The sequence below is a fragment of the Marmota flaviventris genome, chromosome 4 (genome assembly GCF_047511675.1).
Source record: "Marmota flaviventris isolate mMarFla1 chromosome 4, mMarFla1.hap1, whole genome shotgun sequence".
Lineage (NCBI taxonomy): Eukaryota > Metazoa > Chordata > Mammalia > Rodentia > Sciuridae > Marmota > Marmota flaviventris.
The window spans coordinates 150,819,730-150,845,799 of record NC_092501.1 but is presented as its reverse complement, the minus strand read 5'-3'; the positions used below and the strand labels follow the sequence as shown (position 1 = coordinate 150,845,799).

Sequence of the window (26,070 nt, the reverse complement as noted above, 5' to 3'; positions counted from 1 at the left end):
GTCAATTTCTTACAGGGCTCTTTTGTATCACTAAATACTAGGAGTGTCAGGAAGGAGGGATGGAGTAAGAGAGGGTAGATGAGAGGATGAAAGGAAGAAAGGTTGGGAGGCAGGAGGCAGAGGGTGAGAGGCAGATAGGGAGAAAGCCAGGGGAAAGAGTGACCTCATGTTCACCACCACTGCCCAAGTGCTCAGGACAGGAAGGACAGCCACCTCCTGAGCTCTTCTTCAGGACATACTGATCTCCTTCCTTGCAGTGGATCAGTGTCAGAATACTTTTCAGTAACCTTCACAGAATACCAAACTTCTTAATTTTAATAGTATAGGAATTATATCAAAACAAACTATAAATGTGTATTTAAGTCACAGACTGAATTTGGGAGCAAAGATAACATAGCAATGCCCACACAAGATGTCTTCCCATGAATAGCATCTCATGATCAGGCTTTCAAGGTTGCAACACCTTCTGAGCTTGTTCCTCCAGGGTTATGCTGAGACCACCTCTATGAATTCCCAGTCACTCATTAGAAATGGCCCCATAAGCATAGGTTTTTAGGGCCAGGTCCAACTACAGACCTGGCAGAACTTTGAAAATACTTTCCTGGTCAGTATTCCTCTCACTTGCTTCTTCTCTCTCCAGGATGTCAACTTCAGGTACCTTTAAATATACCTATCTCCTAAATCTGTTTTTCATATATAAGTTTGACTTTGTATAGTATACGTTTATACAGACAATTGCTAAATAAGAAAAGATATATTTACAATTTTTTTTAAAATGTCCTCAAGAGCAGTGATTTTGTCCTTGTAATTTTCATAAACACTTTCTGACCTGACGTACAAAGACCCATTCAGAGTTTTGCTCATTTTTTAACAAAAGTGAAGAGATGCCATTATTGTTTTGTCTGTCTACCACCAAAGGCACACACATACCTATATTCAACACACGTATCTCTCATGGAAAACTATTTCTCAATTTGGGGTAGGGAAAAATTATACAAAATTAATGTTTTGAAAACAGCCAAGTATATGAAATATATAAACAACCCAAGAAAAAAAGACCCACCTACAGACTGACTTACTATTATCTATACATAGCTAAAAAGAAATCACAAATTTAGGGCGGGGATGTAGCTTAGTGGCAAAGCACTGGCCTCGCATTCACAAAGCCCTGGGTTGAAGCCTAAGTTCAAAAAAAGAAGAAGAAGAAATCACAAATTTTAAAAATATTAAAATGAGGAAGAGATGGGTAATAGCAAAATCAATGGATTTTATTTTCCTCTTTGTATACTGTAGTATTTCCAAAATTCCTGACAACAGTCCACATTAGTCCAGAAATGAGTTCCAAATACTTAACTCAGTTTCTTGTTCGAGTCCCTCTCTGTTAAATCCCAGTGACTTCCTTTTATTTCCTGAGGCCTGTAAAGCTTTCTCTGCAGAACCTGCAGGGCTACTATTCTCTCTTCACTTAGGTAACTGCTAGTAAGCCTTCAGCTACTTTCCAAGAAGGCCACTCCTCACTTCTCAGACTTCACTACCCTCTGCTTCCCGGAGGCAGCAGCATTATTACCATTTAGACTCAAGCACACGTGCATTATTATTTTATTTCTCTAAGCTATACACTCCACTAGGCTCTGTTTTGCCCAACACTGTATCGCCAGCACTTGGCACATAGTAGGCACTCATCAAATATTTGTTGAATGAATGGAGAGAATGTCTTTGTTACAGCCTAAAGTAGTTATGTGATTTATGTACTGACTACATGGCTCTTGGACACGCCCAAGGTTAAAAGAGCTATACAATGTTCTATATAATGGCTTCACAAAAATCTGATAAATATATGAAATACGAGGTCTCATATCAACGAGCATCTCTATTACTGACATTATTACAAGTGAATAAAGAGAATATCAAATGACTACAATGTACATACTAAAGAATTTCATCGGTTGCGACATTTCTGCTCATTAACCCTGATAAAAACTATTAAATATTCTCTGTTGCTCAGACAAAGCAACTAACTACTGGTATAAATCTTCATAAGATTCTAAAAGGACTTAAAGGACATAATAAACCCTATTTGTAAGACACACACATGATTTGAGGCTTGCTTAGTTTGGGTGTCCAATTAAAATTATTGCTAACTGCACTGCTGTTGTGCCCTGAGGGATTTTCCTCTAGTGCTCCAACTCAATGGCCCTGCTATTTGCTTCCTCTGTAAAAATACAACCTTTTAAACATAAAATCAGATACGCTTGCTTAAAAAAAAAAAGCAGAAAACTGTACCGTTTTAATCTGTCATTAGCAAGAACCTAAATTTCATCATTACATATATTCATTACATATAAACAAAGTTAGTAAAGTAAGTTAACAATGTTCAATATAAAAAACAAGTGTTGCCCTCAGAGAATATGTGCATTAATGTATAGTTGCCAAAACTTAGCTGTCCATTTATTAGGTCATCTACTTTGTGAGTTTTCCAAGAGGAATTAGAAATTGTGTGTGGGCTTTCTGCAACCTATTTGCTGAGTTATATCCTTCCTCCAATTTGTTTATGGGCTTTAGGAACATCAATTAAATATTAATCAAGTGAAAGGAAATATCCGGAAGTGAATAAATGAAATAACAGAATCCATATTTATCCCAAAATAGGAAAACATACATGAAGTATCAAGTTAAACATGTTTTTTATTTAAACTTTTGAATTACTACCCCACTGATCTCTGTGCCATTATCACATGTAATTGAACAAAGACCACACATGGAATTTCTCCTATTTTCTTTCTAAACTGTATATGTCTCCTGTTTGGCTTTTTAGTGTTTTCTTTTATTCTTTGCAAATAATGAAAATTGAAGTTCTACCATCCCTCGCACAAATCTACTGTCTTTGGAGACCACTTCTCCTATCAAGTTTATATCAGTTGTTCATTCTCCAGAGTCTGCAGCAATGTTTTTATGTATCTGCTAACTCCATCATGAATTACTGACAGCAGCTGATAGGAACTCTGTCCCACAAGATTAACTCACCCCTTATTTTCTTGAGAAAATTGGGGCCATCCTGTCTGACCTCCCCTTAACATATTTTTTTCTTTCAACCAAAAAAAAAAAAAATCTCACCTTTCTGTTTTAGCTCTTTTCTCTCAGAGGGGGGGAAAATATCATTCCAGTTTGGGGTTAGTAAAAAGTAGGGGAAAACATGGTATTTGGGAAAGCTGGTCAAACATGGGATGGCGGGGCATGGAGACAAATCCTCTTCTCACAGTGGGCCATCAGCAGATAATGCCAAATTTTTTAAATAAAAATGTAGCAAAGCAGACTTATGATTTAAAGATTTGCATCTAAAAGAGTTTAAAGTGATCAAGTGATTATCCCTCTGTGGAAGGGAAAAGTGAATGGGGGCAGTCAATTTTTCTTTATAAAATATTCTGAGTCTTTAAACTATGTTCAGAATAACTTTAAAATCAAGTATACCTTTCCTTAGCAAAACTTAATCTTTCTGTTTGTTCTGTTCTTATATTTAAGGATACAGTCCTGAGAGACAATTGACAGAAAGCTTTGGGTTCTTTTTTGGATTTTTGTTGTTGTTATTGTTTGTTTGTTTTTCCATCCTAACTGATCAGCAGGTTGGGAGGGTAGTGGAATCAGACCACCAGAGGAATTTTTTATACAAAACATACCTGTCCACTGCATTGGTTCTAAGGGCCTCTGGAGATTTTAGAATCTGGGAATGGTGTTAAGTTTGAAATTTTCCCCTAACAATTCTGATAGATTCTCCTTTGTTAAGAATCCTCTCCTCATGCTGAAGACAACTTTACCAGAAAGTTCTTAGGTTTATCCCTTCAGGCCTAGTCCTATTAAGCATTTTTGTTTCTCAGACTATCTACCCCCCAAAAAAAGCTCTAAATTCTGTTTACCCTATGAAAAACAATGTACAAATGTTCATTCCATGGTACACTGATCCTATTAAATAACATATCTTGGATTTTTACATTCACAGGCTATGAAAAGTTCTTAGTAAATGTTCAATTCAAAAAAGTAAGTTTGTAGTCCATAAACATGATTACTTGTTAATTCCGTTTTACTGAGGCTGGTATTTTAGTATACATATAAAAGTATTAAAATGTGAGGCTAATAGGCACTATACATGTCATCTTTCTACATTGCCATTAGTGTCAAGAAATAAGCACAGAATAAATGTAATAAAGTGTTTATTTTTTTTTTTGCCTACGTACTGAATATTAAAACTTTCCAACTCAGTGGTTTCAAAATAGTTGTTTCTCAGAGCTTCATTCATTTTAAAAGTGTCTCTTGAGAAAGTAACCTCACAAATTAATACATTGATATTCATTTAACACTGAGTTATTATAGCTAGCTATTTTGCTTTATTCTTCATGTATTTTAATGGTTCTTTTGAATGGGAAAAAAAAAAGATTCATCCTGCTTTAAAACTTTAATCTTTTCTCCAGATAAGCATCATTCTAGGCTTTGATAGTCTTCTGACCTTCCACACAGTAAGAGGTCATGTGATGTAATGCACTGTGAAAGCCAAAGTCTGATTCAAATCCTGTTCTCACCACTTACCAGTTGTATGGCCTTGGCCTTTCTTGATCTTTCCACATTAAAAAAGAAGGCATAACTTCTGTCTTGAGGAATTTGCAGGGGCATGGGCATAAAGCCTCCTTTGCCAGGCATCCCCTATCTGGCCTGCTTGGTTTTGGGGTAGTAAACGGGGCTACTCCATGTCAGTATTCACAAAGGGAAAAACGCCAGACTTCAACAAATATTTATATTATGTCTACCATGTTCACAGACACTTACCTCATATTCAAAAGCAATACACCCATGTACAATGGAAGAATTAGAAAAAAAAGAGCTGGGAAGAGATGAATAGTGTGTGATGTTAGGCATCAATGTTCTTTGTTTACTTTGCATCTCTCTAGAAAATCTCAGAGCACTGTTGACTAGTCACATTTTTTTGGCCCCAAATTAAAAAAAAAATGTGAGTGCAAACCTACAGAAAGGAAGAGATTACCATATGCATACAAAGAATGAAATGTTTGCAAAGCTTAAGTTTATTTAGGGAATTAACATAGATCTGTGTCTATTCTTGGCATCAGCAATAGACCTTCTTTACATTTCCTAGAGAGAAAGCTTTGTTCTGATCCTTCTCCACTTGAACCTGAAGGACTCTGGGAGAATGATGAGCTCAGGCAGAAAGAAACCTTGCCTCACACACAAGGTGGAAAGCAACAACAACAAAAACCCACCTCAGGTGAACTTTAGATATCCTATGCACTGAGGTTGTTCATTATTGACAGACAGCCCTACCTACTCACCCAGGTTTCAGAAATCATTATTACCTCTAAATTCTTGCGTCAAGCTGTGGGCACTTACCACTGTCTTCAGATATTCTGCCAACTTTTGTGTGTCTAAATTGGCACAGGTTACAACTCAAAACCAAAATATCCATTCAAGATACTAAGAAAATTTCAGTGACAAGTCTCAAAACAAATACTGGCATTTAAGTAAGTAAAGCAATATTTCCTTTATTTGCAATCTTAAAAGAATTTAGAGAACTTTAGCGAACACATCCTTTATATTCCTCCTATTTTAGGAAATAGTTAAATCATACTGATTTTTAAAATTAAGGGACATGAGCAACCCATTTAAAACCCTGTATTCTCTACTGTGACACTAAAGTCCTTACACTTTCCTCACTCTTTATTCTAAAGAACATTTCTCAAGTTATACAAGAGGGTAAGAGACATTAGTTTAAAAGATGGCCATGCAATTGAGTAAATTTAGGATGTATTGGAAACAAGATTAAATGGGGCTATTTGGGGGGAGGATCTGCACAAACTTGTCATTACAAATGGTCCAGCGAAATCCTTAAAAGGTAACTACGGCACAGCATTTCCAGTGGACATATCTGGACAAACCATTCCTACTGCTTGAGATATCTTGGGAGTTGCTGGGCTAGACTAATGGTTCTCAAATTGTGGCTCCAAGTCCCAGAGTTTCAACATCAAATGGAAAGTTCATGAAAATTGAAATCCTCATACTCCTCCCAACCCTACTGAGTGAGCAACTCTGGAGGTGAGGCCCAGCAACATGTGTCAAGGCATATATGTGATTCTGATGCTTGATGGAGTTTGAGAACCATTGATCTTCTAAAATGAAAACATGGTGTCTGCAGTTATGTTAGAATGGGTTTTCAAATTAAGGCCAGTCTGTAATAGGCAGCTTTAAAAAATACATCTGTTTCTTCTTCCTTACCTAAATCTATTTTGATTTGGAAAGTACCTGCTGCTTTGCGAGTTATATAAAATGTTTTATTTGCTTTCTTGTTCTTTTACTGCTTACCTTTAGCCATGCAAAAATTCATGATGCTAGCTGAAGAAAATCAGCTGTTTTTTGCTGTATATGAGTATGAATGAAAATACCACTTAGCAATTCAATGATCCAGATTTCCCCTGTGACATTGATAGGTATAAATAAAATCAAAGCTATAAATATGGGTCTTTTAAAAATATTTACTTATGAAATACTTAGGTAGTCAAAATCAGAGCAACAGAGGAGAAGGGTGGTTGACAATGGTACATAAAACAGGAAAGGGGAGCTACTATGGAATGGGTGCAGGCCTGGAGATGTGTTGCACAACAGTATAATATACTTAAAACAACTTAACTACACACTAAAAAATGGTTACAATGGCAATTTCAATGTGATATATTTATAAGCATAATTAAAAATAAGAAAAAAATTTTTTTTAAAAAATCCCTCCTTGGTTGTTCCAATGAAAGAATCACTGCGATACTTTTGCTGATTATATATTTATGTACTGTTTCCCTCTATAGCATTTGTTATCTAAAACAAGGTTCTAAAGTAAATGTTTTGCAAGATAAACTGTAATGCCAATAAGACAAATATACAGTTCACAAGCAAATTATTACTGTTGAAAACAAACATTATTACAATATCAATATGCACTATCCAGGGATCACAGTATTGAGGGGGAAGATTTAATTCATTGACACATAATATACACTTATTTTCAAAATGAGGAATATTATTAAAAAGTGAAGGGCATTGCACCCAGGGATTGAACTCTAATTTTATGTTAGGAAAGCAAATATGAAAACCCTTAATTTAAATAAAAGAAAAACTCCCCTGTCATTTATTCCGCAAGCTTCTATTGAGTTTTAGGCACTGAACTAATCTAGACTGATCACTGGGGAAACAAAGACAAAGCAGATAAGATTCCTGCCCCATAGGGAGCATCCAATACATTGAAAAGATACTTACAAAAATAAAAGTACACCCAGTTGAACAATTTACTCTTAAAAAATTAAAAAGTGAAGATAGTCACCAAACTGAATGCAGAACAATTTGACCATAGTCTGTCATAGAATTCCACAGTGTAGCTAAAACTTATTTGGTAGGCCCTAGAAATCTAAGAACATTTCAAGTTCAAGCACAGATCAAGATTTGAGGAATTGGGTTATAATAAAGACACCTTGGTTTAGCCTGATCAGACAAGATTTTTAAGAAGTGAGCACATTTATTATAAGCTTTTAATGCTTCCAAACATAATCTCACATTTCTCTATCAGCATTCATCACTTCTGTTTGTACAGTGCCTGGCAGTTTATAAAGCACTTTCTTTGACATTATTTCACTTGATCCTTAGTACTCCTAATTAAGTTGGCAGATATTATCTTCATTTTGTAGATGAGATGCTGAGACGGAAGGGGATTAAGATGGGTAAGGGTCACCAGCCAATTACTTGCAAAACCAGCACTAAAAACCAGACTTTCTCTTCACCCATGTTATTTTTTGTGAATTCCTTTACCCACAAAAGAAAATATGAGACTAACCTGTAAAGCATCATAATTAAACTAATAATACACACACACACACACACACACACACACACACACACACGTACTAGGAGTTGATAAAAAGCTACATAAGGTGTAATATGGAGAGAATATTGAGAAAATTTTTCTCCCTAAGGTTCTCTTCTTCCTCGTTCCAGAAACAGAATAACTCCACTCCTGGTTCAAGAATATTCCAAGAGCATCAATTGTAATAGAACCTGCTTTAAATATTATTGAAATGAAGGATGTTATTTGTGTGACGCAGATTAAATGGCAAAGTAGAAAATCTCTTGGAGCCCCTAAGAGGCTCACGGGAAAACAGGTAAGCTGGAAAGGAGCAGGAACCACCTGCCCAGGAAAACCCAGTGTGGACCAATCGCTGCTACTTATGTTAAAGTTCCTGCCCAGATAGTGAGGTTTCCACGAGGCCTCTGGTCCCACACAGCCCAGGTATTCCTATAGGAAAGGATGAAAGCTGGCAGCCCCAAAGCAAGCCAGCCTATAATGACTCTATGGATAACCCAATGCCCCAAGTGCCATGAGCTGGCCATCCTAAGTTACTCTTCATAGAGGAGCCACTAAATCCAGGCATTTCTATAGCCAGGACTGCACTTCATCCATTCCAGGGAAATTCCCCCTTGTGAGCCCCCCACATACCCTCTCCTTACATTCATATTCATTCATATCCATACACATATTCATTCATTTTCTCTCTCTCTCTCTCTCTCTCTCTCTCTATCTATCTATCTATATATAAATTTAAGGTCCTGAAGTGAGACCATATGCTGGAGACAGACCAAAACTGCAGCCATTTCTAAAGTTACATGCCCTTAAGTAACAAGAGGATCTAATAGGATCTCCTACAACAAAGTTTCAAAGGATACTAGTGACTTCATTTGATTTTTTTCAAAACCCCAACACAAGAATACTTCAGTCCAGAGATCAGTGTGGACACCAAGAACCTTGAGGACTCACCTTTTAATCTTGTCTCACCTGGGGCTCAAGAACCTCCCATAGGTCTCCCTTAGTGAAGGTAAATGTTTTCATACCCATCACTGTAAGTAAATTGGAATACTTGAAATTGTTCCCATTATGGCATAAACTGCATCGCCTTCCCAGTTCACATGTGAAAGCCTGAACCCCCCAGCACCTGAGAAGGTGACTTCATGTAGAGAGAGGCCTTCGAAAGAGCTGCCTGAGGTAATGAGACCACAGCAGGAGGGGCAGGCCCTGATGTAGTCTGATTTGTTTATCAGAGAGGAAATTTAGACATGTAGTGTGTCTTCGTCAGCTTTTTCACTGCTGTGACTAAAAGATCTGACCAGAACAACTTTAGGGGAGGAAAAGTTTATTTGAGGGCTCAGGGTTTCAGAGGTCTCAGTCCATGGACAGCTGGCTCCATTCCTCGGGGCTCGAGGTCAGGCAGAACATCATGGCAGAAGAGTGTTGAAGAAGGAAGCAGTTCATATGATGATCAGGAAACAGACAGAGGTCTCCACTTGCCAGATACAAATATATACCCAAAGCCATGTCCCCAATTCCCACCTCCTCCAGCCACACCCCTACCACTTAAGTTACCACTCAGTTAATCCCTATCAGGGAATAAATTCACTGATTGGGTTAAGACTCTTACAACCCAATCATTTCTCCTCTGAACCTTCTTGCATTGTCTCATATCTGAGCTTTTGGGGGACACCTCACATCCAAACCATAACATAAGAGATATCAAGCATGTACGCACAAGAAAAAGAGCATGTAAAGATACAGTAAGAAGGCAGCCATCTTTAAGCCACAGAGAGAGGATTCAGAGGACACCAAACCCTACACTTTACACTTCGATCTCCCAAATCTAGAGAAAATACGTTCCTGTTGCTTACTGCACCCAGACTGTGGTATTTTCTTATGGCAGCCACAGCAGACCGATACACTGACTAAATCCTATGCTCCAGGTATATCATAATGTTTGAGGGCCCCTCATCTAGGAAAGCACAGTACTCTAAAGAGTGAAGCTTTCTTCTCCTCATTTCCTTGCTTCATAAAATTGTGCCATGTCTAAAACAAAAGCATTTTTTTGGACATGTTGCACATGTGCATGTATGAGGGTCGACGACAGAAGAAACAATCTCATGTACCCAATTATGATCTTAAATGAACCATTTTTAGAAAAATAACCATTAAGACCTTTAAAACAGTCTTGCCCCAATAAGATGAAAAGAGTTTGAATGTATCACAGCATCTGTTTGCAACATGTCAGAGTTGGCAGACAGGTTGATCTATAATCAGAAGCGGGCTTTCAGCTTGGAAGCTGAATGTGTAACATTCCCCAATATTTTGTCTGATTAAGTGCTTAAATTCAGTAGGCTTGAAAATACAATCAAAATATGTGACTATGGGATCTTGTGATTCTTTCCAATGTTTAAATCCAAATTCTTACTAATTCCCTGTTCAACACTTGTTTTTCTTAGTCAGTTATACGGTGGTAGTTGAGACCCTAATTTGTGATATGACATTGCCATCTAAAAGTGTACGAAACTATTACATTAAAATCAGAATCAGCTGCATTAGTAATATTCATTTCCATGAGTGTTTATTGGAAAATGTGAAAACAGTAGCTTTTCTTTTTGTTTGTTAAGGAGACATTTTGTGCATTAAAATAGGTCTAAAGTAGAAAATCATAGATCTCTCCTAAGGAGAAAATTGTCAATAAACCAAGGAGAACTATCTGAAATTAGGTTCTATGTTTTGTTTGGGGCTTTGTATATAATATTTTATTTTAGATGCTTAGCAAAATTCCTGACAGATAGTAAGCATTTAACGTATACCATTGAATAATTGAATAAAAATATTAATACTGTAAATACTAAATGAAATCCCTATGTAGCAAAGAATCACGTCCTCCTTTGAAATCCATCCATTATGGCACAAAATTCAATATATTGATAATGAAAAAATTATGTTTATGCTGATACTGAAAGGACACTTGAGGGAAAAAGAAATCATTCCTATAATGTCATTCATATCACTACATTCCCCCAGTGACATTATTATACTCATCGTTTATGTGGCACTGTTCACCATAGGGAAGCCATAATACAATGTCCCAAAGAGTTTGTGTGGTTGAATAAAGCAATGAATGTCTAGGTGCACACCTTTTACAACTCCCTTTTAAACTTTTAAGATACTTATGCATAAACTGTGTGATGGTGACCCTATTCATTTCCCTTGAACAATGATGAAATCAAACTGTTGATCTTAAAGGGGAATATTGTGAAAAGAAAATTTCCACAAAAAACAGGAAATTTATGACATGTAAAGCATTCTAACTTTTAGGCAAATTAGTTCAATCAGCATGGTGGCTAAGAATTTTGTGAATTGATTGTTCTATCAGAAAAATTACTAAAGGGCTACGTATTCAACTTTTAAAAATCTCCCTTGTCAAGTGAATTCTGTTCACCCAGATATGATTCAAACTTTAGTTTTGTGAAGATAATTTAGAAAATTTATTCCTAGTTTTCAGAGAACTAAAAGGTTTTTCCTAGATCTTAGGAGAAAATTGGGCTTTCTAGGATATGCTTTATTCATATTTGACTTTAAAAAATGTATGTCAGGTCATAGTTTTTGTTGAGAAGTCGACAAAGAAACTGGCTCTCTTTCTCAGGTGCTACCCACCTTCCTTTGGCCTATGTTTTATGAGAACCTAGCCTAACAGCTGCTACTTTCTGGATAAACAGGTAACAGCTTTTCCAAAATCTAACACAAAGAAGTATAATTCTGTTTCTGCAGCCAGTTAATGTAAATGTCCCTGAACTGCTGATACCTAACATGAAAACAAAGTTGGAAAAGTCAATGGGTAAGCCTGGGCATGCAGGAGCTGGAATCTGCAGTCCACTGCCTATTCAGAGATTCTCAGCTGCTGCCAGTGATAAAATAGATGAATATTTATAACCTCATTTACTGAATCATTCACAGACATTATATCCAAATAAGACTAGAACAAATTGTTGGAGCTCCACTCTGATAAGTTACATGAATTATTTAAGAATCTTCACAACCTGGATTGTTGTATTTCAACAAACCATGTTTTGCAAAACTGATAAATACAACTCCATTCTAATCACATCATTCCAACATTTTCTAAGATAGATATACAAAGACAATGAATTGCTTCATTCTTCAATTTCCCCTAAAAATTTTACTGCTCAAAATCATTTGCATTTATTGTTCTGTAAATTATTTTACAAATGAAGTTACTGTTGGACTTTTTAAAAGACAATGAAGAAAGCACAATAAATTCATATAGCATGTTTAAATCCCTAGCCAGTTTTAATTTTGTTTAACTTATTCACTTGGTAAATGTACCATCTAGAGATGACTTCCATGTTCCCAAAGCTAAGTCATTAAAATAACAGTTGAACTATAATTATTATGTCAAACTTGTCACACTTCTGAATTTGAAAATAAGATGCCCTACAGTGGCCTCATTTACATGACCCAATTTATCCTTTTATCATTCATATGATAATATCATAATGAATATCAAGTATAAAACTATAGACTATTTTTCTGCATTGCCAATAAAAACTGTTCACTATATCTTATAATTCAATAAGTGACTATAATCTCATCAGCATGGCACAAAACAAACTTGACTCCAGATTTTATAAAGTTTGAGATGTAAGGTCATATGCTTTATTAGTCATATTTTTTGTAAGGAATTAATTCTGGTCTTCAAGGACATTCAGCAAATCTTGGCTCTTAAAATCTGAAAAGCAGTTATCAAATTTTAACAATGTATTAAAAGAAAATTAGTCTTTGTCTATCAAGTATTGCTACTTCCCATTTTAAGAATTTCATTTTATAATATCACTCTCAATATTCAAAAGGCTTAGATATTCCATTCATATTCTTTTCCAAAATTATATGTTATCTCATATAATATTAACCTATGTATCTAAGATTCACAGATGTGCTCAGGCTCGAGAAAAAACTGACATTGAAGTCACTCACTTGATGGTCCTCAAGAAGTCTAAGGTTGTATCAGTTACTCACACTGGTCCATTTCCAGTCTTAAATTTTGCTTTCAGAGCCTTGTGTGGAAGCTCACATGCACTCAGAAGTCATACTGGATTCACATCACTTCTCCATTTTATCAGCTGTCTTAGGAATTATGTGGACTATAATTCTTTTTTTTTATTTTATTTTAGTTATTGGCGGACACAACATCTTTGTTTGTATGTGGTGCTGAGGATCAAACCCGGGCCACACGCACACCATGCGAGCACGCTACCGCTTGAGCCACATCCCCAGCCCTGGACTATAATTCTTATAGTCAAGGATTTCTGGATACGTCTATCTTAGACCCTAATTGTTTCAGAAAGAAAAAGTTATTATTCAGGTATCTTCAGACAATACCTTCACTGCTTTGGGGCAAGGTGAATAGGACAGAGAGAGAAACAGAAGATTTGATAACTAAATCAATTTTAAGGGACTTAATTTAGCTAAAAATTGAGTGAAACAGAACATAAGGCAGAGAGATCACAGTGTACAATTGGGTGGAACTTTCTTCCCAGTCCTAAAGTTTCCTGGGGAGATATTTCTGATAGAAAAAACATCCTGGCCCAGTCTTGCCCCTGGAGCACTTCTACCTGGAGAAGAGGAACTATCAGAAGTAGGAATGAGGGAGAAGGAACCCAGCTCACAATGCAAGCTCTCCCTGTCCCTTGAACACATTTGCTTTCTGTTCTGTTTTTGGCCCAGAGAAAAAATGAGAGAGACCTCTGATTGTCCAGATGTGCTACTAACTATGGGTGCAAGTCTATTACAATCAGCTTTAATCTCCATTTGTCACTTAGTCTCAATGTATCTGTCTTCTCTCTTCTGTTCCTCACTTACTGCCAAACTGGGGAAGCAAAGGAGAAGAGGATCATTACTGCTGATTCTGTAAAACCCCAAAATTTATATAAGACACTAGGGGGCATGTCCTCCAGGGGGCTTACTTCCTCTTGAGAGAAATAAACAAAAATAATTTTAAGACAAATGTAAGGAAGCAATGAAAAAAAATATGTAACATATATGAGACACTGGTGGAGGCAGAATGGGGTTTTAAAAAAGGGATTCTGAAAAGGCTTCAGGGAAAACTGTTAAGTAGACTTGAAAGCATTTGGGATTTGAAAACCGACTTACAGAGAGAAGACGAGAAAAATGTTCCAGGTATAGAGAACTAAAATAATTATTTAATTGATTGCTCAGTGGTGTTCAAAGAAGCACACTGCTTTACAGTCACACACACACACACACGATCAGACTTCTGATGTGCTATCTACATGTCTATGAAGAAACACATGAGTGTGTGTACATGTGTGTACACGCGTCTATGCAACCCTCAGGAAAAGCTCTGATGGGAAGCCCACCTTGTTTAATTGAGGAGAAGAGAGATGAGTTTGTAGGTGGCTGTGAGGACTTTTAGCATTAACTCAGACTGCTGATGTCAACTACGACACATATCTCTATACAGTGGGGTTATATTTAGATACTAACAAGTTATTCAACTGATATAAAGAAGAAAGAGAAAAAGAAAGGAATGGGGTAGGAAGACAGGGAGAATTACAATGAGAAATACTTGATAATGAAATTACACAAGCCTTAATTTATTTCTGTATTTAGAAGTCACCCTAGGACGGTAAAATGCCAATAGGACATCTTTATGACAATCAATATCCATTACACTGATAAATGTAAAAATCAAAATCAATACCCAAAGTTTCAACTGATAGAATACTAGATAAATGTCATGTGGCTACTCACTTCAAAAATTATAGGCCTTATATGTCCATCTCAATACATCTGAATTTAATTTTATTGTTTCTCACTGATATAACCCTGAATAAGTTGATTTTGCCTGGGACTATTTCCAAACTTATAACATGCCTCTAATTATTCATCAAGTACACAATCACTCAGGTAACAATATTGCTAACAATGAAGCAAGGTCTCTCTAGGGTAAAATCTGTATTTCCAAACCTCTCTTTAACCCACTTCTATGTCCATGATAAAACGTTAATTTATTGTTTATGTTTTGTAAATTTAATAATAGTTATCATGTTTATTCCAAATTAGGGCAACTTTTACTAATGTGTTTCCAAGAGACATTGAAATGAGAAGAAAAGAGACTCTGACCTTGCCAAAGCACTCCAGGCAGGCATCCCAGAGGAAATGGGGCTTGAGCTGAAATTGGAAGGATACACATGAGGTGGATTGCTCAAGGAGAGGGAGGCAGAGAAGAGAGCCTGGGTAGATCCAGGATGGAGCCTTCCAAGAGCCAGGAAACTGACTTGTAGTCAGGAGTGTGGAATGCCAGATGAGTACAGTTCTGGGGGCCACATTAAGCAATTGTGTCTTCTTTGTAAAGGCCATGGAAGATGTCACAATATTTGGACCAGACCTCCCTGGCCTCAATTAGTCAATCTTATCAAAGAACTTCATATCTCTGTCTTTCCCAATAAGACTAACTTGGCTGCAGCAAATGGAATTGACACAAACATAAGCAAAATGCTTACCTGACATCTAGAGATGGCTCACAAGCTTACACTACTCTTTAAAAAAAAAAAAAAAAAAAAAAAATTCACTTAGAATTGGTCTTTATGGAGCCAGGATAGTTGTATCCACCCTGTTCATTCCACTACACCTCCCTGCAGGCAAAACCCTACTTACAAGTTCATTGCTATACTCTGAGATGAAAAGTAGTACATGACACCGTATAGATTTTCTCACTGACTGAGGAACCTAATATTCAAATTTTGATATTCTAAATGGAGATTATCCAAGTCTTGTCTCTGTACCTCTATTTTGTAGACTGTCCACATGAACTGAGCAGAGTTTTTAATACAGAACAACGCACCTGCCAACATCTGAGCATAAGATAGAAATTTGTAAATCAAGAAAGAGGTACTTAATTTTAAAGGAAGTGCCCACGAACCACTGAAACACAGAAAGCAACCATGAACAGGCGTGACTCCTGAGGGACATGCCCTTGTCCCACGCCCCTGACCCATGTCCTTTTCTGCAAAAGTAACATGAGGTCAACCCACAGTGCAGGAAAAACCAGCACCAAATTGTATAACTCCACCTCTCTAGCCCAGTCCAAAGCAACTGTTCTATAAAGATTAACACCCTATACAAACAGGATGCTTTCTCTCCCTCTAAAGATGGCTCACATTCTGCCTTGAACATGGATTCCTTGCTTTACACCAAAGGCATCTCTATCTTGAGGTTGCCCCATACTTCCTTGAATGTGTATCTACTTTCCTAAATAAACCTCTGTCCATGCCTTTGACTGGCATGTGCTGAAATTTTTTCTGCCATAAATGCCAAGAGACCTGCTGATCCTAAGTTAAGTTCCCCCTTCTCTCTGGGATTTCCTGGGACCCTTCTTCAGAGAAATCTCTTCTCCAGGCAAAACCATCTTAAGTAAATGGCATTGACACTGCATATCAACTATCCAAAGGTTACTTAGTGTATGTTCAGCAAAGTATAAATTTATTTCTCAAATAAGCATCTTTTAATTCTTTATCTCTATAGAAATGCACATAACCCACTTTAAAAGATCTTGAATGATATACACAATGCTAAAAATGAGCTCTGAGAAAACTATGCAATATATATCATTTATTTTTAGGTTGAAATGGATAAAATCTAAATTAAGAGGCTAGTTACTAAGGTTACAAAAATGAGTGAAGAAAGTAAAAACAGTATTCAGTCAGTCCTATCAAATAACAAAAAACTTACTCAACAAGATATACTTTTATACAACACAATGGCCCCCAAGAGCTACATGTCTGCTAATCTAAACACATTCGTTCTTGTTTTTTCATCTATTGTATAAAAAATCTATTCCTAAATAAACATAAAACCCATTAGCACTATAAGCTGATAAAAATTAGGTATAAAACCTAGTAAAATGTTAATCTGGTGTTAAAAGAGAAAACAACGCATCATGATTTAATGATATTTGACTTTTTTCCAAGTTCCAAAGACCACACAAAGCATTTCAATCTTAAATGCCTGAAATTAGGTATTAAAAAAATAGTACTTGAAAATCATATCAAACATTTGTGTAGTCCTTTACAATTCACAAAGTGCCTTAATTTACATTAGATCATTTAGAATAAGAGATCAAAGTGGAGGGACCAAGAATTAGACTTGTTTTGCCTAGAGAATGAAAGAGCAGGTGTAACTTCATACAAATCTTCAAACATATGAAAAGGTTTTTTAAATAATCAGAATGAAATGATAAAAGAGAAAACACGACAGGAATTTCTTCATGGAAAAAAAGATATATTAAAATATTACCTTGCTAAAAACATCTGTTGAAATGTATAAATAAGCTATTCAAGAGGTCAAAGTGGCTGCAATGTCCTAAATTGTTGGGTCTTGTGTCTTCTTAGAAAAGTCCATATTGGTCACATTTGAACTTTCCATTTAAGAGAAAAATCACATTCCTAAAAATTTTTGTTTTTAAAACTTGAATAAAATAGGTTATAACAACTTTGAATGCATCAGTATCCTAAGAAATAAGTGTTCTACATATTCTCAAAGATCCACCATGTAAACCTTCATATTTCAATGCTGCAATATCCCTATTAAAAGAGACCAGCACAGCTGGCTTCCATTATTAGTGAACTATCATTACTTCAGCTTAATTTGAATTTTACAAGTTATTTTCTTTATAGATCAGTAAGTCATAAACTAAAATAGGTGTCACAGTCTGTTTATAATCTCTTCACTTCCAGAATGCACAAGTATCTCAGTTCATTTTCATGCAGGAATTCTAAGCCATCATTTCTTTGAGTCTCTTGAGTAATACATGACAGAGTATAGAATAATAAATCACATTTTACTACTTATAGAATGGCAGAAGCCATGAGGCTATATATAATTCTCCATTACTTCTGCCTTCCAGAAATGGTATTTACCAGCACAGCCCCAACTCTGACATTTAATCTCCTTAAATTCTGATCAAGTTATTAACATTACCTGTATTTAACTGGATAATAGTCATTCTTCTTTATTTCAACACTGAGGGGAAAACTTAACAAAACGACCTCTCTATGTTACCCAATTTACATGAACTAAACCCCTCAGCTTCTATATTCAGATCCAAAGCATCTAAACTACAAGCTATGCTGGACCCGGGCAATTCAGATACCGACCCATATGAATACAAAAAGCATTAATTCCCATCTTCCTTCCTATAAATGAGGCTACTGGGTCATATGAATTCTAAACGTCCCTTTTTCTGTAAAGGTAGGTTTCTTTAATTTCGTAGCAGCCCTATGCCAGTTTTTGTCATTTCTGTTGTCAAATATTTGGTGACCTTTTGGTTGCTGGGATCATGAGTTGCTGCTGTGAATATTGGTATGTTATGAGGGTGTCTATAATGTGTTATTTGCAAAAGATTACGTTGGCATGAAAATATTCACAAACAACCAGAATTATACACAAATTAAGAATTAACTACTATGACATATAAGCACATCATTTATACTTGTGAAAAATAAAATTAATTTATAAAGTGCTAACAGTGCTTGGTAAAAACAGAATTCCCACCTTTTTTTGCTTATTGGAAATCAGAGAATATAAATATCAACAGATAACTTTAATAGTTATTATCATTTCTACATTTTAGAGTATGGATTAAACACATGCATGTGTAATAGTAGACTGGTAAGTATGTAATAATCAACTTTCCAGGAAATAAGGCTTTGATTTTTTAGTGCTTGCCAATTTCTATAGTATAAATACTCCTACCTTGGCTGATTTTGAGCTAAAAATGTGAGGTCAACTATTTTGTAAAACTTCTGATAATTTAACAATGAGTCTTTATGAATCAATAAATGTTGGCTCTAACACAATACTGCATCAATATCTGAAACAGAAATATACATATACACACACCAAAAATATGTATATACACACACAAATGTGACAGCAGGCATAAAAGGAAAACTTAAATATAGTTAGTAAGCAAATTGATTTCTTCAAAGTTTATGGTGGTTCTTTCTAATGGTCAGAATTTCACTTCATGTCACCTATATTTCTAACCACATATCTTACTTAATTGCCTCTGAGGTGCCTTATAGAGTAACACTAATGGTTTTTATTTTTTTATTGGTTGTTCAAAACATTACAAAGCTCTTGACATATCATATTTCATACATTAGATTCAAGTTGGTTATGAACTCCCATTTTTACCCCAAATACAGATTGCAGAATCACATCGGTTACACATCCACATTTTTACATAATGCCATATTAGTAACTGTTGTATTCTGCTACCTTTCCTATCCTCTACTATCCCCCCTCCCCTCCCCTCCCATCTTCTCTCTCTACCCCCTCTACTGTACTTCATTTCTCTCCTTGATTTTTTTCCCATTCCCCTCACAACCTCTTATATGTAATTTTGTGTAACAATGAGGGTCTCCTTCCATTTCCATGCAATTTCCCTTTTCTCTCCCTTTCCCTCCCACCTCATGTCTCTGTTTAATGTTAATCTTTTCCTCCTGCTCTTCCTCCCTGCTCTGTTCTTAGTTGCTCTCATTATATCAAAGAAGACATTTGGCATTTGTTTTTTAGGGATTGGCTAGCTTCACTTAGCATAATCTGCTCTAATGCCATCCATTTCCCTGCAAATTCCATGATTTTGTCATTTGTTAGTGCAGAGTAATACTCCATTGTGTATAAATGCCACATTTTTTTTATCCATTCATCTATTGAAGGGCATCTGGGTTGGTTCCACAGTCTAGCTATTGTGAATTGTGCTGCTATGAACATCGATGTGGCAGTATCCCTGTAGTTCGCTCTTTTAAGGTCTTCAGGGAATAGTCCGAGAAGGGCAATAGCTGGGTCAAATGGTGGTTCCATTCCCAGCTTTCCCAGAAATCTCCATACTGCTTTCCACATTGGCCGCACCAATTTGCAGTCCCACCAGCAATATACAAGAGTGCTCACTTCGGCAGCACATATACTAAAATTGGAACGATACAGAGAAGATTAGCATGGCCCCTGCGCAAGGATGACATCAGTGGTTTTTAAATGCATCAGCATTTACCATACAATTAGTTATGGCCATATGTTTGGTGTCTGGGGAAAAACAAAAAAAGCAGGCCAGATTTGAGAACTCAGATAGCAGACCTCTTAGAAATTTCATAATCTTATCTTCTTATCATCCTCACGATAAGAATGCCTATTGGTGAATGAAGACAGTGCTTACTTGGGTAGACTCACATATTCCAAATGCAGAGAGAAAGCACTTAGTTCTCAGTACACCATTAATCTCACCTGTTTAATAAGTCTGCTTTTATTCATCCCAGCCTTCTTCTCTAATGGTGCAAAATTCTAAGGAGAGAAGTTGACTGGAAGAATCCCTAACGCTCCATCCATCCATCATCTATGTAAACTGGAAAGCCCAAGCCCTAAGCAAAATGGCAAAAGGTCCACATAACAGAAAAGCAATGAGCTGACATCTAAAAGAGCGAGGCAGAGAGTGCAGGCACAGCACAACTCCACCCATACGTACCGACATGTGACCAGCACCCTCCAGTATTGTCCAACATGGCGCCTCTAAGTGCTTGTCTGCTGCTATTGGGAAAATAACAGCATAACATAGAAACATGGTGATATTCATTGAAATGTTGAATGCCTATCACTTTTTTTCTAGCAATTCCACTTTCAGGAAATTATGTTAGCAATAAACTCCCACTTTTGTGAAAATGTGTTCATGAAAGGACATTTGCTATAGAGCTGTTTGCAATCACATCTACGTTGTCCTGGAACAGACAGACCACTGGTAAATAGGGACAGAGGCATAAAATTCAACCGTCAGGGTAGAGGCAAGTCTTTATATACTGAAATGAAATAAACCTCAAGATGTATTAAGTGGAAAATAGTAGCATAAAAATGCATAGAGTATGGAACCATGTGGTTTAATACCCGAAATATAAATATTTCTGTAAACAGAACCTATCAATGGTAGTAATACAATTGCCTGTAAAAATGTTTGTCTCTGAAGAGGTCAACGCTTTTTTATCATTTTCATTATCAGTTCATAAGTAAGTTCTAAGAAGTAAAAACTTCTAGAAGCTCTTGTCATGACTTGTCAAATGTTCCAGGTTCAATGTTCCTTAGACTCTCATTACATTTTTTTTCACAAAAAGACTTCAGAGTCACCTGGCACAAAAGGATCTACATTTTCACCCACTTTGAAAATGAATCTCTCCCACTTGTTCTCTGACTGGAATCCTCCCTCCTTTTCTCTCAAGAGACCTCTGAAGGCACTGTCCCCAAAGTAATGGTCACTGTTGTCCCCTAAAGTTTGCACCTGAGAAAGGTAAATGTTATTTTTGCCTTGAGAAAAACTCTATGAGCCAAGAAAAAGTTGTGAGAGATTGCAAGGGGCCATGCATTTGCCCAAAAATGTGAGAAGCTGAGGGTTGTAGGGGTTATTTCCTGTATACCCAGCAATGTTACAGTCTTATAAAATCAGAATTTACATAGCATGGGCACTCTCATTACTAACTTAATGTAAAAAAAAATACGATATATATATATATATATATATATATATATATATATATATATATATGCGCGTGTGTGTGTGTGTGTATACAAAGAGAAAAAAAATGTGAACAATGTCAGAAACACCAAAGTTACTTCATCTTTATTAATCTGCTTTTCTTGATCAACATTTGCCTATCCTCAATATTTTTCACTAAACCCCAGGTTAACACCTCAAAAGTGAACAGATAATCAGTTAAATCCACCAGTTAAGAGGCTTATCTATTTGTCCAACCCTGGGCAAAGTACATCTGAAACAAATGAAACTACATAAGCCTATCCCTGGAGAAACTGAAAATCTTCAAGCAGCAGCCCTGCTTCTCAGGAAACTTTGGTGTGGTGTACTTACACCCAGTTTCCCTAGGAATATGGAGTTTCTTTTATTACTTTCCCCATGCAAAGAAATTACAAAATTGATTTATCTAGAATTGGCAATATACACATATACACGTTAGAATGTTGAAAAGCAATAATCGTGCTGCATCTAGACCCAGCTGTTTCAAATAAACTAATATGGAAAAAAAGTACTAGCAAAGAAAGCTGAACTCATTTTCAAACCATAGCGTATGATCATACAACTCTCAGAAACTAATTGCTAAAAATATTCTTAGAGGAGCTAGGAGTGGTGGTGCATACCTATAATTCCAGGAGGTTGAGGCAGGAAGATCACAAGTTCAAGGCCAGCCTCAGCAATTTAGCAAGGACCTAAGCAACTTAGTGAGACTGTTTCAAAATAAAAAGTGAAAAGGGGCTGGGCATGTGGCTCAGTGGTTAAGTGCCTCTGGGGTCAATTCCCAGTACCAAAAAGAAAAAAGAAGAAGAAGTATTCTTAGAAAGTGGGAACCCTGAGAAAGCCTAAAAAAAAGACAATTCTCTGAATTTGGAATAACTGTATTGAAAACATCAATGAGGACCATTTTGCAATCACTCTGGTTTTGCAATCCCTTCTCATGCTTCCTGAGCCAGGCTCTATAAGTTGCCTTCTTCCTAACTGCCCACACCTGATGGAACTGGCTTCCCAGAGGGAACAAAGCACTCACTAATCAATACAGTCTTCAGTCTTCAAAAGGGAATCTGAAGACAGTAATACATCTTGGTTCTTGCGGGTGTAGCAATAAGAGCCTTGCCTTTGGTTCTGGAAAAAATTATCTGTTAGTGAAGGAATTTTCTTTGTATTTCAAAGGAATTTGGAAAAGGTGTCTGACTGTAAGTATGAAAAAGATAATGGTGCATCCCCCCACCCACCTTGACTATGCATAATTAAAACTTAACCCAAACAACAGTTTCATTTTGGCACCTGAACAACAAATAAAATGAAAGGAAATACAATCAAATTCTAATTGTTAACTTAATGACTACTACATTGCTTATAATATTATTTTTCCCAAAATACTTCTGATGCCCCTATTTCTTGGTGTCCTATGTGCATTCCTGGTGTACTTATTGGGTAATCCAACACTGGTTTTCATAACTTCCCCCCATCAGCACCATAATAAACAAGCAGAAGGACTCAAAATCCAGATGTTAGCCAAATCTACAATAAAAAAAAAGAAAATTTAAATCTTGTTTTTGATTTTCCTCAAGTACAATAATGCTTTAGCAAATTATCCTATAATATGATTTAAATATAACAATGCTCTAGGTACTGACCAATAACATTATAAATTAAGGAAATGGATAGTTCTTTACTAACAATCTCAATTATTATAATAATATTCATCTAAGAGGTTTTATTTTGGGTAACAAGTCCCAAGAGTGCCTATTAACAAAAGGTATTTACTTTGATATTCTTAAAATTTCATCTTCTATATTCTAACACTAAGGTACTTTTCCATATTTTACAAGTTTTAGGGGTAGATTTGGCTGACATGTCAACTGACTGATTTTTATTAACAAAGCCTAGCAAAGTAAATGGTCTTACTAAAATTCTTTTAAAATGATGGCTGAATTATAAACAAAAACATTGATCCACTAGCTAATACTCAAATTAACTGATTTATTGATGTATATATTGAATCTCCTCAACAAAGACTCTTACAAGTTAGAATTTACTAAAATGAAGGTACCATTGCTGAATCCATCAATAATTAATTATATTGCTTTTTAAAAAAATTTCTTAAAATGAGTAACCTGGAAGAAGAGCACAGTAAACATCACTACAAACATTTGCAATTTTCTTTCTTATTTATTCTTCATTTAACAGCAACTTCATATTATAAAAATCTTCCATTCCATTGATGTTTGTACAATGCCTAAAACTCATCTATATCAAAGTAAATACATTCAGAACTTCAAAAGTCAGTTTTAATTTCTTATTCTCTTTTGAGTTTACACTGAAAAGACAGTTTATATCTGAAAAGACATAAGCAGTGACATCTAACAACTGTGTTGAAGTAACACCAATCTATTAATGCCACCAAATAATATATCAAAATTGACGATTTTACCAAAGAATCATACAATGGGAACACAATTAGCATGTGTATTGTACACACCTTATAGAGTCCTTAGATTCCCAAGTGTCTGAAAGACAGCTCACTTGGTAAGACCAAAGATAAGAAAGGAAAAAAATTGATGCCAATTCCTAAGAAGCATCCAATGATACACAAAGCCTTAATTATATTCCCCCTTTAACTTTCCGCCTGTCTCCTACCCTTAAACAGTTCAGCTCCTAAGACTTAACCCCCTCTAGAAATCCATTAATCAGTCCCTCCAGTGCCTAGACCTGTTCTGGAAGCCAGGCTCAATAGAAGCCTATGTAATGGAACTCAGCACAGTATCAGGTGTATGTTAGCTCTTAAGTAGAGAAACACAGAATGAGAAATCACAACTGAAAGAAATTTAGGAGAAAATGGAATGAGTTTCTAAAGTAATAGCCACAGTGAACAATAACTTACCACTAAAATGCATTTCTCCATCAAGTCTGTACTCATTTGCATTAGCCAGATACATACCATTGCTTTCCACCTTCAGGAGTGACCTGGAGCTAATTTTAACTAAAATGAACTCTAAAATGTTTTGCCTCCCACCCTCCATTGGATGCCTACTGGTGTGCAACAAAGACCAACCAATGTTGAAGCAGAAAAAAACTCACTGGTAGGAACTCAGGCATGAAGAAGTAGGCTTAGAAGACAAGTAGGTACAGAAGAACCATCAGCCATGAGCACAGCCAAATGCCACCCATAGGGGGCACTGTTGAACACTTCCTGAAACTCACCACAGGTCACTCCATTAGTGCTGCTAAGCCACTGCTATATCCAGAATGAATTCTTCACTCTTCCTGCTTCTTTGAGTTTCCAACAGCCAATGAAAAGCAGGAGAGATAGATTATAGGTCATGGACCGACATCCTGGATGAAAAGGGTGCTTGGGAAGCCCAGCATCTGCCATTTTCATTCCTGTAACTGGAGGTGAGCTCTGCCTCCATCAACACTCAAAAAGATAATGATTTCTCAAACCTAGCCAGGATATTCAGATGCCAGCACCCCAAGTAACCACAAAGTATCTCAAAAGTTGATACTAATAATAAATTGTCACTTGCTCCTATACTCTAGAGCTGTCTCAGCACTAGAATCATTTTGTGCCACTTTTTACTTTTTCTAGTAACTAAGATTAAATGCTACTTAATATTTGGAAAGAATTGCAACTAATGGTACATAGGCCAATAATGTGAAAAAATTATCTTCTTTCTTGAAAAGGTTAAATTTCCTCACCTGCAATAGAAAAAGTATACGCTTCACCTAGATGATAGTGTAATACTTGGGCTTTTGGAATCTGCTCATTTACTGACCTACCTATATCCATGAACAAGTTCACCATATATTGTTCACAATGTGAACAATTATACCAAGGATGAAAAGATGTTGTAGGGATTATGCAAGATACTACAAGAGTTTAAAACAGTATGTGAAACTTAGAGAGAGCTCAATAAATGTGCTATTTCATTATAATTTTTTAAAAAAATACTGTTTGAACATGAAGCCCATTTTTAGCAATCTCACTGCAATATCCATGGTTTATCTCAATTCTGTTTCATCTCATTAAAGGGCAAACTTCAACTATATGGAAAGGTCAATCATTTGATACTTTCATTATAGCAAGAGAAAAGACAGTCCATCTTTTCAAAAAGATCAATGGAATAGACCATTCTACTTATCATAAAGGTAATGACTTTTTTTTTAGAGGCAAAGTTACAGGTAAAATACAAGGGTGATCTCTCTCTCTAAAAATTAGGATAGGGACAATAATGTAAAATGTTTAGCTAGACTTAAATATAAATTTTATCACCTATATTACTAATGTATATGAAGAGAAATATCTCAATATCAGTCTCAACTGAAAATACCTCACATCACACTGTACACTGTCCCACCTACAGTGTAAGCTCTTTGGGGACCGAAAGCTCATGTGCTAAAAAAAAGTCTGCTGAAATTAAAGTAGAAACACCATGCATGGATGTTAGCAAATGCCCAGTAGCATTCAGAATGCTGTTTATGACAGAGAAGATGTGTGAGTTGGTCGACATGTACCTGAGGATGGCTTTCTAGAATTCAAATGGAAGACCAGGTTATGATACTGTTTGGC

At 36.2% G+C, this 26,070-nt stretch overlaps 1 protein-coding gene and 1 non-coding gene across 2 annotated transcripts in view; one reads left to right on the top strand and one right to left on the bottom strand.

Moving 5' to 3' along the window:
• The window catches only part of Gpc6 (glypican 6), a 1,056,528-nt gene that overhangs the window by 1,009,795 nt on the left and 20,663 nt on the right, over positions 1–26,070 (bottom strand). The gene's annotated exons all lie outside the window — the stretch shown is intronic.
• LOC114095627 (U6 spliceosomal RNA) lies at positions 19,875–19,981 on the top strand. The gene has a single exon (XR_003583293.1). It is a non-coding gene; the product is annotated as a U6 spliceosomal RNA (small nuclear RNA).